This window comes from Stegostoma tigrinum, chromosome 20 (genome assembly GCF_030684315.1).
Source record: "Stegostoma tigrinum isolate sSteTig4 chromosome 20, sSteTig4.hap1, whole genome shotgun sequence".
NCBI lineage: Eukaryota > Metazoa > Chordata > Chondrichthyes > Orectolobiformes > Stegostomatidae > Stegostoma > Stegostoma tigrinum.
In genome coordinates, this window is record NC_081373.1 from 12,813,462 (window position 1) to 12,827,000 (window position 13,539).

General features: G+C 44.8%; 1 protein-coding gene across 1 annotated transcript in view; it reads right to left on the reverse strand.

The window, feature by feature from the left end:
• Positions 1-13,539, reverse strand: part of slit1a (slit homolog 1a (Drosophila)) — a 344,291-nt gene that overhangs the window by 197,154 nt on the left and 133,598 nt on the right. The window lies entirely within an intron of this gene.

Here is a 13,539-nt window from a genome sequence, read left to right on the forward strand (position 1 = left end):
TACAAGACGCATGGCAGCAACCCTCACCAGGGTTCCTTTGATACCTCCTTCTAAACCCACGGCCACTTCAATCCAGCAGGACTAGAGCAGCGGATACACGGGAACACCTGCAAGCTCCCCTTGCCATCCTGAGTTGGACAAAATCAGCATTCCTCCACTGTCGCTGGGTCAAATTGTGGAACTCCCTCCCTAACAGAATTGCGAGTATCCCTACACTCAAGGATTGCAGTGGTTCAGGAAGGCAGCAAAGGACGAGTGGTATTAATGCTGGACTGTTAATCCAGAAACCCAGGTAATGTTCTGGGAGACCTGGGTTCGAATCCTGCTATGACAGATGGTGTCATTTGAATTCAATAAAAGAAAATCTGGAATTAACAATCTGATGATGACCATTAATCGCTTGTCAGAAAAAACCATCTGGTTCACTGATTCCCTTTTGGGAAGGAAACTGCCATCCTTACCTGGTCCGGCCTACTTGTGACTCCAGACCCACAGCAATGTGGTTGACACTGAACTTCCCTCTGGGCAATTGGGGATGGGCAGTAAACACTGCCTACCCAGTGATGCTCTCATCCCATGAATGAATAAAACAAAAGCTCACCACCACCTTCTCCAGGGCAACTAGGGATAGATAATAAATGTCGGTCTAGCCTGTGATACCATCCCATAACTGAATAAAACAAATCAATAATCAGGTGGAGGGTAGTGGTCTTTTTTTTTCTGGATGGTATGGTTGAAGTCCTCATCTTGGAGATAGGAGGTTATGTCATTGAAGAAATGTCTGGGCCAGAAATGCAGAAGTTTAGACTAATGCTCTTGGTTAAACTCACACCATGGCAGCTGGTGAAATTTAAACTCAATAAATAAAACCTGGATTTAAAAGGTAGTGGAAGTAATGATGACTATGAAACTATAATCAAAAATCTACCTTTTTCACTAGGGCAGTGTGGGAATGGAAATCTAGTCTACATGTGAATCCAGACTCACCTCAATGAGGTTGAATCTTGACTATGAGCTGTTGACACATATCAGGAGGAAGGCAGCTCAACAACACCTCCTTATGGACAGTTAAAAGCATGCAGTAAAGAACCCACTTGGTTGCCTTTAAAAAACCTGTCAAATTCACTTGTGTTCATTAGGGAAGGATATCCTGACCCAGTCTGTCCTACACATGGCCGCAGGCCCACAACAGTGTACTGTAATAAAATGTGAGGCTGGATGAACACAGCAGGTACAGTGTACTGTAGTTGTCTTTTGTAGCTGCCTAGCTACGTTCAGGCTTAGGCAACTCAGCACAATTTTCTCAAGAGTAATGAAGAACGGGCAATAAGTGCTGGCCCGCACATCCTGTGAACAAGTTTAGAGAAAATCTCCAAGAATATACCTGACCAACTTCAGCACACTATTCACAGCCCTCTTAGTCTCCCTCCTGGTGGTTCTCTTCGTGAACTGTTTTAGAGACGCACACATTCTCTGTGGTCCCTCAACCACACAATGGCCACTTATTTTGCAAAGTAAAGGCCCAGTTGGATCTCCTCATTTGCTTTGCAATTAATCAGCTGCCAGTGTTGGGCTGTTGGGTCTTCAGTAATAATCCCACCTTCTTCTTCCCCTCTCTCTTGTTCTCACTCTTTCCAAAATAAGGCCCTGGCCTCTCCAGCAAAAATAAAACAGGCCGAGGTCAGAGACTAACACTCTCCTAAAAGTGGATGAAAATCAATATTAAAATGGATGACAGATGAGGCACTAATTTGAGAGGGCACTCTGTGGAAATAGGAGATGGGCTTTGCTACCTGGTTTGCACACGATGAATGGAAATTTCTGGAAGTTTGGTATATTCAATTTGCTAAATAGAATTATGTTAGGATTTGGAGGTAATCGTTATTAAACGTCCTGCAGTTATTCATAAACCTTCGGTAACAACAAAGCAAACAGCACAGCTCAAGCCATGATCCCACTCAGCTGGCTTTGTGTTGATCCCAAACCTTCCCTGAAAAAATGTGTTTCCACCCTGATCCCAATCTTGTCCCTGCGCCACTTCAATCCCATCCCTTGCTCCGACCCTGGTCCAAACTTAAGGTGGACATTTCTGAACTGGCAGGATTTTGTTTTTTTCAGTCGCAGGATGTGAATGTTGCCAGGAAGCCAATGTGTATTGCCAATGTGCATTACAGTTATTCATACACATTTCAATACGTCCAAAACTGTGCAGGCTAGGTGGATTGGCCATGTTAAATTGCCCATAGTGTTCAGGGGTGTGTGGGTTATAGGGGAATGGGTCTGGGTGGGATGCTTCAAGGGGCGGTGTGGACTTGATGGGCCGAAGGGCCTGTTTCCACACTGTAGGGAATCTAATTTGAGTGGCTTCATAGGCCATTGTAGAGGGAAGTTAAGAGACCAACACATTGCTGTGGATCTAGAAGCCTGTCTACAGTAAGATGGCAGAATTTCTTCCCAGAGCAGATTTACCAGCACATTGTTGGCCTGGAGAGTTTCAGTAACGAAGAGAGATTGAACAGACTGGGATTGTTTTCCTTAGAACAGAGAAAGCTGAGAGAGGACACAATTGAAATGAATAGAATTATGAGGGGTGTAGATAGGGTAGACAGTAGGAAATTTTTCCCCTTGATGGATTGAATTATGACCAGGGGGTCACAGATTGACGATAAGAGGCAGAGGTTTAGAGGTGATGTGAGGAAAATGTTTTTCACCAGTATCTGGAACTCGCTGCCTGTAGGGTTGGTAGGGGCAGAAACTTCGTAACCTTTAAAAAACATTTAAATGCGTACTTGCGATGTGAAGACATACAAAACTATAATTTAGGAACTGGAAAAATAAGATTAGAATAGTTAAGTGGTTGTTTTTAACTGGCGTGGGCCTGATGGGCTGAAAGACCTTTTCCAGTGCTGTAGATCTCCATGAGATTGGTGAACCAGAGGGTTTTACAACATCCCAGTAGTTCCAGGATCACCTGTGTTGTTATAGATTTTTGATTCCAGACTATTTAAATGTCTGAATGTAAACTTCCTCACATGCCAGGATTGAAGCTAACGCTTGTGTTTCTTTAGTAAAGGATATCTGGTTATTTTCTTACTGGGGAGATGATGGCCTGGTGGTAATGTCACTGAGTTACTAACCCAGGGACCCAAGCTAACTGTCTTGGGACATCGGCTCAAATCCCACGATAGTGGCTCACAGAATTTGTAATCAATTAATTATTCGGCATTATAAAGCTAAAGCCATCAATAATGGTAACCATGAATTCATCATTAACGTTAAAGACCCATCTGGTCATTAATCCCCTTCAGGGAGGCAAATCCGCCATCTTTACTTGGTCTGGCTATACGTGACTATAGACCATAGCAACACAGTTTGACCCTTAGCCGCCTTCTAGAATGGTCAAGTCAAATCATGGGAAAGGCAACAAATGCAAGCCTTGCCAGTAATATCTATAAGTAATATGACCACCATGCTACAATACAAACCCTAGCACAGTACAAATTAGTCTCAGTTACACAACTTCCAGAAGCTGTGAGCAAAAAAAAAGAAAAACCCACAAACAAAACAGATAGTGAAGAGACTGACTATGATCCAGGATCAAAAGTATCAATGGAGGCCATTGGCCTTTGGAACTGTAAGTTTGCAGACCAGGAAATCCAGGGCCCACAGATGAGAGGGGCAGTAGAACACCCGCCTATCACAAATATATGACAAGCAATCAGACGACTTGCCCCATCTATACTCAAGCTAGGCTCAAGACAATGCTCTCACTTGTGGGAAAGACCAAAGTGAGCAGTTGCAAATACATTTTAATATCACTGATACAACTAATGAGGAATTCAGAAGCAATTTCTTTTCTCAGAGATTGGTGAGAGTGCAGAGTAGTATTGAATCATAGAATTGTACAGCACAGGTCGAGGCCCTTACTCTATTCAGAGACTGTGCTTGCTCTCTAGAAGCGTAATTTAATGAGTTCCATTCCCCCAGCTGCTTTCCCACATCTTGCACATTTTATTTTTATCCTTCAAATATTCATTCAATTCCCTTTTAAAGGTTTATATTGAAAGTATATGCTCTAACCAAGAATGTGGCAATAAATGTTGGCTTTCTCATTGCCACCCATGAAAGAATTAAGAAACCTCAAAAATGCAGCAAATTCCAAATTCTAACTTATCATTACATTAAGATGATTTTCCCCAAGTGGCTCCTTTGCTTAGAGTCACTTAATTTACCTAATCCCATCATGATTCTGAACACCTCTATCATAAGTCCTCTCTAACTTCTCTGCTCAAAGGAGAATAATTTCTCCAGCTGTCCATCCTTCCCCTGTGATAGGAGCCACTTGTGCACACATCTAAATCTTCCCCTGTACCTTTGCAGGGGCTGCATTTAGAGGGATGCACATTTAATGGAGAAACAAATGGAGCGATAGGTAACCAGGGTCACGTCAGGGAGAGGGAGGAGGCTTGAACATTGCAGAGCTGAGATTAGCAGAGTGGAGCTCTCCTGTGCAGCAGTCTCAGATGGTGCTAAGTCCCATTTCCTGTTCTGCGAGGTGTGTGTTGCCCACACTCCCCAGGTAGTCTCGACAGCTGCAACATTTTTCCCCCCTTCCTTGTTAACAGGCGGCCAATCCTACAACAGACGGGCACGCCATGGAAACCTGATTTGTTTCCGTCTCGAATACATCGCTTGATTCGCTTGCTTGACTGTCACAGACAGACACAGGTGTGCCTGAGTTCTAGAGAGGAGGAAAGAGCTGCAGTCTCCTAAAAACAAATCTGTGTCTTTAAAGCATTCCGGGGCAATCCTGAGACCGCCAAAGGTGCTGTAGAAATGCAAGACCTTTTCTGTTTTCTGCATCAGCAGTTCAGTAAAATCCCCTGAAGACAGCAGTATCATTCAGAATTCATCTGACCCAATTATTCAATGGACTAAGTACATGAGATGGATTTTAACATGGATATATGCCAGGTAATTTTAACAGTAGGATCTGAAACACTAACTTGAAAATTGGATCTCTGTTAACTGAAGTGGAAGAGACAAAGTGTTGGACTGATTATTGACTGTTCACTGACAACTTGCTGTGTATATATCAGTCAAGATAATTGTACATGGCAAAGGGGCCCGGGGGGATCCGGATATTTTAACCCTCTGTAACCCAGTTGTATATTGGATGTAGCATCAGGTAATGCTTCACCAAACCAGAGATTCTGACCACTGCTCAGTGGATGATTTCTGGGCTCAGGGCTCCATGTTAGAAAGACGGGTTTGTGGAACTGAACCTGGTTCTGCTGAAGAAAAGATATTGTGACAGAAACCAACCTAACCCAGGGAGACAACCATCTCTGAGAGAGAAAACATTGCTAAAGGTTGGGCAGAGATAATAGGAACTGCAGATGCTGGAGAATCTGAGATAACAAGGTGTGGAGCTGGATGAATTCAGCAGGACGAGCAGCATCTTAGGAGCAGGAAAGCTGATGTTTCGGGCCTAGACCCTTCATCAGAAAATAAACGTTTTCTGATGAAGGGTCTGGGCCTGAAACATCAGCTTTCCTGCTCCTAAGATGCTGCTTGGCCTGCTGTGTTCATCCAGCTCCACACCTTGTTATCTCACCAAAGGTTGGGAGGTCTGGTGGCTCAGTGGTTACCACTGCTGCCTCACAGTACTAGGGACTTGGATTCAATTCCCGCCTCAGGTGACTGTCCATGTGGAGTTTGCACATTCTCCCCGTGTCTGCGTGGGTTTCCTCCAGGTGCTCCAGTTTCCTCCCACAGTCCAAAGATGCATAGGTTAGAGTGGATTTACTCATGGGAAATGCAGGGTTACAGTGATATTGTGGGAGTTGGGTCTGAGTGGGATACTCTTCGGAAGGTCAGTGTGTACTTGATGGGCCGAGTGGTCTGCTTCCACAGGCCATTCCACTTGTAGGAATTCAATGACTGGGTTGGAGGTGTTGCTGTGTTCTCAGGTTTGAGCAAATGCATCCCACATGATTAGAGGGTCCATTATTGGGCACCAAATAACTGGAAGGATGTTGGAAAGATTACAGTTAAGTTTTTGTGGGGATGAGAGATTTCAGTTGCGAAGAGAAGCTGGAGATAATCTCTTTGAGAAGTTTAAAAAGTGATTTGATCAATGTGTTCAAAACATTTAGGTGTAAGAAAAGCATGTAGGATGTTCAGTGCCTTCGGAGCCAAGTAGCTCCTTTTGTGGAAAAGCCCATTCTAGCTACCCCCCTTTTTCTTTATGCCTTACTGTGGGCAAAGGTGCAGTGAATCCATTCAGGATAGCAATGAGATTTCAGCACATTGAGCATTATGTTGCTTTTGTCATCCCATGGTGTGGATGAACAAACCTGAGAGCATGATTCAACCATCAGTCATTGAGAGCTGACTCTTATGGTTTCTTTGGCCAAGTGTGGGTTGCCCATCATGTCCGGTCATGTGATTCTCACCATGAGTTTAGCCAGAGTGAGCACAGCCAAGACTTAACAAATTTGTCCCTTAAATGCAGCTCCCATCCCAAAAGCCTGCATCAGGTCCAATTTCCATCCCACCTTACCATGCGCCATTCCAGGAATAACTTGTCTTTTATCAGAGATCCCAGAATTGACCAGCATCCTTGGAGTTGGAACCATCTTTAAAATCGCACTGTACACCCAGACCAGCACCATTGGTCCAGAGCTGACCCGCTCAGCTCCTGACATTTCCCTAAGGCAATCAGCACCCAGTTTTGGGGGCAGGGACTTGGGGGTCCTGCTGGATGAGATGGGGCACTATGGCTGGGGGCGGAGGGCGGATTTTGCTTTTTTTTCCCAGGACCAGCCACCATACCAGACAATGCCAAGTTACCCTAAGTTTTCCACCTGAACTAATTCAGTCTCAGATGTCTGGAGGAACATTCATCGCTGCAGGAAGAGGTCAGTGACCTTCTCCACTCCAGCAGTTAAAATGTCACTATCTTCTCTTCAATCCTTCACAAACCCTCTATCTCTGCTGCCATACCCACCTCCCTCAAGGCTCATGCTTTGCCACTCGCATTATTGCCTACAATTTCTCCCCCAGTCGCCCTTATCCACCCCAACCCCTGACACTAGTAACCTTGTATACCCTCTGCCATGTCTACTCTATCACCCTGGACACCTCCCTACCTGCACCAACAGGGTGCCACCCACTTTCAACTCCCTTACTACCTGCCTGTATCTCATTTCGGGAGGAACACAGCCTACAACAGGATGGAAAGAGCCAAGATGGGTGATGGGCTACCCGACATCCAGCTCCTAAGTGAAGAAGGTTAGCTAACATTCCAAAGAGACCTCAGTCAATTGGGTCAATGAGCTGAGGCGTGGCAGATGGAGTTTAATTTGGATAAATGCAAGGTATTGCATTTTGTGAAACAAACAAGGATAGGACTTCTACCATTAATGGTAGTGTCCTGGGTAGCGTTGTAGAATAGAAAGATGTGAGTTCAGGCACATAATTCTTTGAGATTTGCATCACAGGTAGACAGTGTGGTTAAGAAGGCGTTTAGTATGCTTGCCTTCATTGCTTAGACCATTCAGCACAGGAGTTGGGATGTCATCATGAGATTGTACAGGATGTTGGTAAGCCCTATTCTGGAGTACTGTGTGCAGTTCTGGTCATCCTGCTGTAGGAAGGATATTATTAAATTGGAGAGGGTTCAGAAAAGATTTATCGTCATGTTGTCAGGATTGGAGGGTTTGAAATATAAAAATAGACTGGAAAGGCTGGGATATTTTTCACTGAAGTGTAAGAAGTTGAGGGGGGACCTTAGAGAGGTTAATAAAATCATAAGGGACACAGATAAGGTGAATAGCAAAGGCGTTTTGTCTAGGGTGGGTGAGTTCAAAAGTAGGGTTAGGGTGAGAAGAGAAAGTTTTAATAAGGACACGAGGGGGGAGTTTTTACACAGAGGGGTGGCTTATGTGTGGAATGAACTGGGAGAGAAAGTGGTGTATGTGGGTGCAGTTACAACATTTAAAAGACATTTAGATAAGTACATGAGTAGGAAATGTTGGGAGGGATATGGGCCAAATGCAGGCAAGGGGGGCTAGTTTAGTTTGGGAACATGGACTGGATGGACCAAAGGGTCTGTTCCATGCTGTGTGACTCTATGACTCCTCATTCCTTAAGAGTACAGGTTCCTGACTCTGACTGTGCAAGGCCAGGACTAGTATCAAAGGCTGCCCGTGACTTACAGTGTAAGATCACCTGAGCTAAGGCAATATTCCTCGTCAGGACTGACACCTGCTGACAAATGTAACACGCTTGCTGGTTTTATCTCTGTGCTAAACATCAGTAGTATCAGCCTGGTGTCTCTGGCTGAGGGACAAAACACACAAAGGCGGGGCAGGGTAACACAAGGCAGGGATGCTGGAAGGGTCCGCCTAGGCTCGGAGGGGCCAAGCTCTATGACAGCAAGTGAAGATCCCGGAGCTGCAGACTGGCCCTGAGCTGGGTGCATCTGAGCGCACAGTGTCCTTGCTTCAGCATTACAATCGTTTTAGGTGTAGCCCGAGGTGCGGCATTGAAGTGCACAAATGTACTGTAAGTGGATCAGAGATGTGCTTTGAAGGTTCTTAGAGGCTGGCACATGTCAGATACCAATGTTCTTGGATGTGTGGGTATGTGTGACCAGTGCTCATGCAGCGTGCTCTGAGATGTTGGTGCCAGGTGTCCAATATGGAGGTGCTTCAGAGCAAGTGGAGAGCTGAAGCTGTCAAGACCTTGCTGTGGTTTCTGTGTCGAGGCTGGTTTTTACGACAAGATCGGTTAAGATTACAACTGGAATATTTATACGGCAGTTTGGGTCTTTAACAGGGGTGGAGGTCAATAGGCAACTTGCCACTGCACAATAAGCATTTCTCTGCCGCATGTGAGAAAACCGTACGAGATACAGTGAGATAATCTCAACATTGATAATGGGAACTGCAGATGCTGGAGAATCCCAGATAACAAAGTGCGGAGCTGGATGAACACAGCAGGCCAAGCAGCATCTCAGGAGCACAAAAGCTGATGTTCCGGGCCTAGACCCTCTCTGATGAAGGGTCTAGGCCCCGAAACGTCAGCTTTTGTGCTCCTAAGATGCTGCTTGGCCTGCTGTGTTCATCCAGCTCCACACTTTGTAATCTCGACATTGAGATGGGCCTGTTTTAACACCTTTCCAGATTCCACCACCCACCTCTTTCAGAACCTGTGTCAATTCCACTGGGAATTTAAACTCAGTTCATTAAAAATTCTGGCAATAATGAGTTTGTGTTGGTAAAGGTGAATGACTGTATACTTTCATGTGGCTAGTTAAGGCTCCTTTAGGGAAGGATACCTGTGATGCTTGCTTAGGCTGGGAATATATTGGTACTCGTGAATAAGTTCAAAAAAGAGTGACCGTGAAATATAGGATAGTCATTAATAAAGTATGAAGAATTCAATCTTTATCCAGAAAGTGGGGGGAACATGGAACTCATTCCCACAGCGAGTGGTTGAGGTGAATAAGGTGGAAATCTTTAAGGAGAACTTACATAAACAAATGAGAGCTAAAGGAATTGAAAAAAAATGCTGAGAATTTGAGATGGAGTAGCATTGGGAACAGACCTAGGTGGGGTAGAAACACCAGCGTTGATTAGTTGGGTCAAGTGGATGGTTTTTGTGCAGTGAATTCTACATGTGACTCCAGTCCGACACCAATCTTAGCCACCCTCTGGACTGGCTTGTTTGACTGAATGAAATCTCTATCAGAGGATGAGGAAGAGCTGTAAGCAACCTTTGAGGGCTACTAGGAATGGTCAATAAACACCAGCCATGCCAAAGACACCCTCATGCCAGGAATAGATCTTTAAAATAGCAGAGTCTCATTTTCATTGCAAGCAACATAGAATTCCCATTGCTCTGAACTGTTGCCTCCCATCACTGTGTTAAAGGTCTGTCACACACACACTGCTGTGAAACACTCACTGAGAAAAAGACTGTGGGGCCTGCAGTCAATGGTGCACGAAGGCCAGATTGCGAGGCAGATAGGGAACTGATTCCAAACTGCCAAATTACATTCAATTATATCTTATGGTGCACTTGTGGCCATGGTTCTGGGATCCAGTTCAGGAAGCCTTCACAGTATTCACACCGAAGTTTTGCATTCACTGATGAGATAATTCACACATGTGGTCATAACTTTTACTGTACCAGCTTATCTCAGAGCCACCCGTCTCTGCAGTGTGTGACACTCGGTGCTCTCCCCACAGAAGTAGCCCTACCAGGCTATAGTTTATACTAAATTCAGAAAGAATATTTATGTACTGCTTCTGGGCTTTGAGCTCAACAATCTTGATTTACTGCAAGTGCAGTACTGATGGGGTGCTGCACTGTCAGAGGTGCTGTTTCTTGGGTGAAATGTTAAACTGAGGCCCGATCTCTTCTCTTCGTGGGATGTGTAAGATCCATGGCTGCTATTTTGAAGAAGAGCAGGGCAGTTATTGTTAGGCTGCAATATCGATCACTCAATCACCATCACAGAAATTGATTATCTGTCTGCTTATCATATTGCTGTTTGTGGGAGCTTATTGTTGCATTTTCTATATTTACACTAAGGTGCTACTTCATTGGCTGTAAAGAGCTTTGGGGGTTTCCCAACATTGTGAAAGGTGCTATATAAATGCAATTCTTTTCTTGCTATCTTTGGTCTGAACTTCAGGACACACAGACCGAGTTAAAGAGAGGTCAAATCCTTGGAATTGCGTCTGTAAACCTCTCCACTTGTCTTTTCTCCTCAAAGATGTTCCTCTGACAAGCTTTTGATTAAAGGTTTGTTGTTTGGTCTCCTCTTGATTATACTTCATATCAGTTGTTCTGTTATCTTCAGATCTGTGCCTCAGTGTGAAACTTCCATTGTTAACAATGAGCTCTTATCATGTTAGAGGTGAGTACACATTGTTGTTTAGCAATAGCTCAAGTGTAGGAAATGTCCTTCAGTAATATCTAATCAGAATTCACTAATGTGTATACAAATGGCAGAAGGGTAAGTGTGTGTGTGTGTGTGTGTGTCTGTGTGTTTGTGTGTGTGAATGTGCGTCTGTGCATGTGTCTGTGTCATGTATTTGCAAGCATGCGTGTGTGTATCTTGCTGTTTCGCCTGGTTCTGATCATAACAGTCAGATTCACAGTATTTTTGGAGAGGCAAGGCATGTAACTGTGGAAACACAAGACTGTGAATATTCTAAAGTGAGAGTGAAAAACTGATGCTGGGAATCTGAAATATAAACTAAACGAAGAAAGGCTCACATTTATGTAGCGCTTTTCATAACTACTAATTGGCTCAAAGCGTATTATTGCCAAAGAAATATTGCTTAAAGTTGTGGTCATAATTATAATGCAGGAAATGTAGCAGCCAACTATACACAGTGAATTCCTATAAACAACAAGGTGATAAAACCATAACGCAGTACGGAGCTTGAGGAACACAGCAGGCCAGGCAGCATCAGAGGAACAGGAAAGCTGACGCTTCGGGTCAAGACCCTTCGTCAGAAATGTCTGAACTTTGTTATCTTGCCTCCAGCATCGGCAGTTCTTGCTATCTAGGTGATAACAGCATGGTATTTTTCTGGGATAGTGGGAACTACAGATGCTGGAGAATCCAAGATAACAAAGTGTGAAGCTGGATGAACACAGCAGGCCAAGCTCTCTGATGAAGGGTCTAGGCCCGAAACGTCAGCTTTTGTGCTCCTGAGATGCTGCTTGACCTGCTGTGTTCATCCAGCCCCACACTTTGTTATCTTGGTATTTTTCTAGTATTGATTGAAGGATGAATGTTGGCCGAGATATCCATGTTAACTCTCCTGCTTTTCTTCCAGATAGTGTCATGGGATCTCTTACATCCCACCCAAACAGGTAACTGGAATCTTGATTTAACATCTCATCCAAAATAAAGCCCCTCTGGCAGCGCAGCACTCCCTCAGTACTGCACAGGAGTGTCAGCTTTGAAGCCTGGAGCGGGCCTTGACCTAGAAGCTTGTGATTGGGAGGCGAAAGTGTGGCTGAGCCACAGCAGAGGGTTCAGATGCTGGAAACACAGCAGCTCCAGCAGCATCTGTGATGAGAGAAACAGAGTTAAGTTTTCAGCTCTGTGACCATTCACCAGAGAATTTCATCTCTCTCTCTCTCTCTCTCTCTCTCTCTGTACAGATGATGATGCTGAACATTTCCAGCATTTTCTGCTTGAATTCCTATAAAAATATCGATCGATGAAATCACACACATGCCTTTCCAAGGCATATTGTGTGTCAGGAAATACAATGGCAGGTTTGTGGAGAAGGATATCAGAAAAAAATCTTCATCAGTACAGCAGGGTCATGTAGAAGCTTTACACTTTGCCTTGGGGCAGCACAGTGACCCAGTAGTTAGCACTGCTGCCTCACAGTGCCAAGGACCTGGGTTCAGTTCCAGCCGCAGGTAACTCTCTGTGTGGAATTTGCATGTACTGCTCATGTCTGTCTGGGTTTCCCTTGGGTGCTCCTGTTTCCTCCTACAGCCTAAAGATTTGCAGGTTAGGTGGACTGGCCTTGGGTAATGCAGGGTGATGGGGGCGCTGCATTTCTCAGTGGGGTGGCGTTCAGAGGGCCAATGTGGACATGATGGGCCGAATGGCCTGCTTCCACACTGTAAGGATTCTATGTCAATGTTTTGTTGCTTCAGGCATGGCATTTCAAAGATAAAGAGCAGGCGGTTAATTTGTACTGACCCAGAGCTGGATACCTGCAAGCAGCCATTAATTCAGTATGAACCCAGAGATTGCTGGAGAAACTCAGCACGTCTGGCAGTGACTGTGGAGACAGAAGCAGAGTGAACATTTCAAGGCCAGTCTGTCTCTTCTTTAGAATCAGTGTAGGAACTTGCCTCATCAATACCAATTAATCCCGAACTGTCCTCTGGGTTTGATCCCTTCAAGGTTTGCATCACTTCAACTTCAGAATCCCACAATCCCAATGGTGTGGAGGCAGGCTACTTGGCCCACTGAGTCCTCACTGACCTTCCAATCAGCATCCCACCCAAACCCATACTCCTACCCTATTGCTGTAACCTTGCATTTCCCATGGCTAATCCACCCTAACCTGCACATCCCTGGACACTATGGTCTACTTAGCATGGCCAATCCACCCTAACCTGCACATAGCCATGGAGTCATACAGCATGGAAACAGACCCTTCAGCCCAACCAGTCCATGCTGAACATAATCCCAAACTAAACCAGTCACATCTGCCTGTGCTTCCCCATGTCTCTCCAAATCTTCCCTATTCACATACTTCAAACATCTTTTAAACTCTGTGATTGTGCCCACATCCACCACTTCTTCGGGATGTTCATTCCACATGTGAACCGCCATCTGTCTCCTTTCTAAAGCTCCCTCCTCTCAAATTAAAAAAGTACCCCCCAGTCTTGAAATCCCTTATCCTTCGGAAAAGACAACCGCTAACCCTGTCTATAACCCCTTGTAATTTTATAAACTTTGATAAGGTCATCTCTCAACGC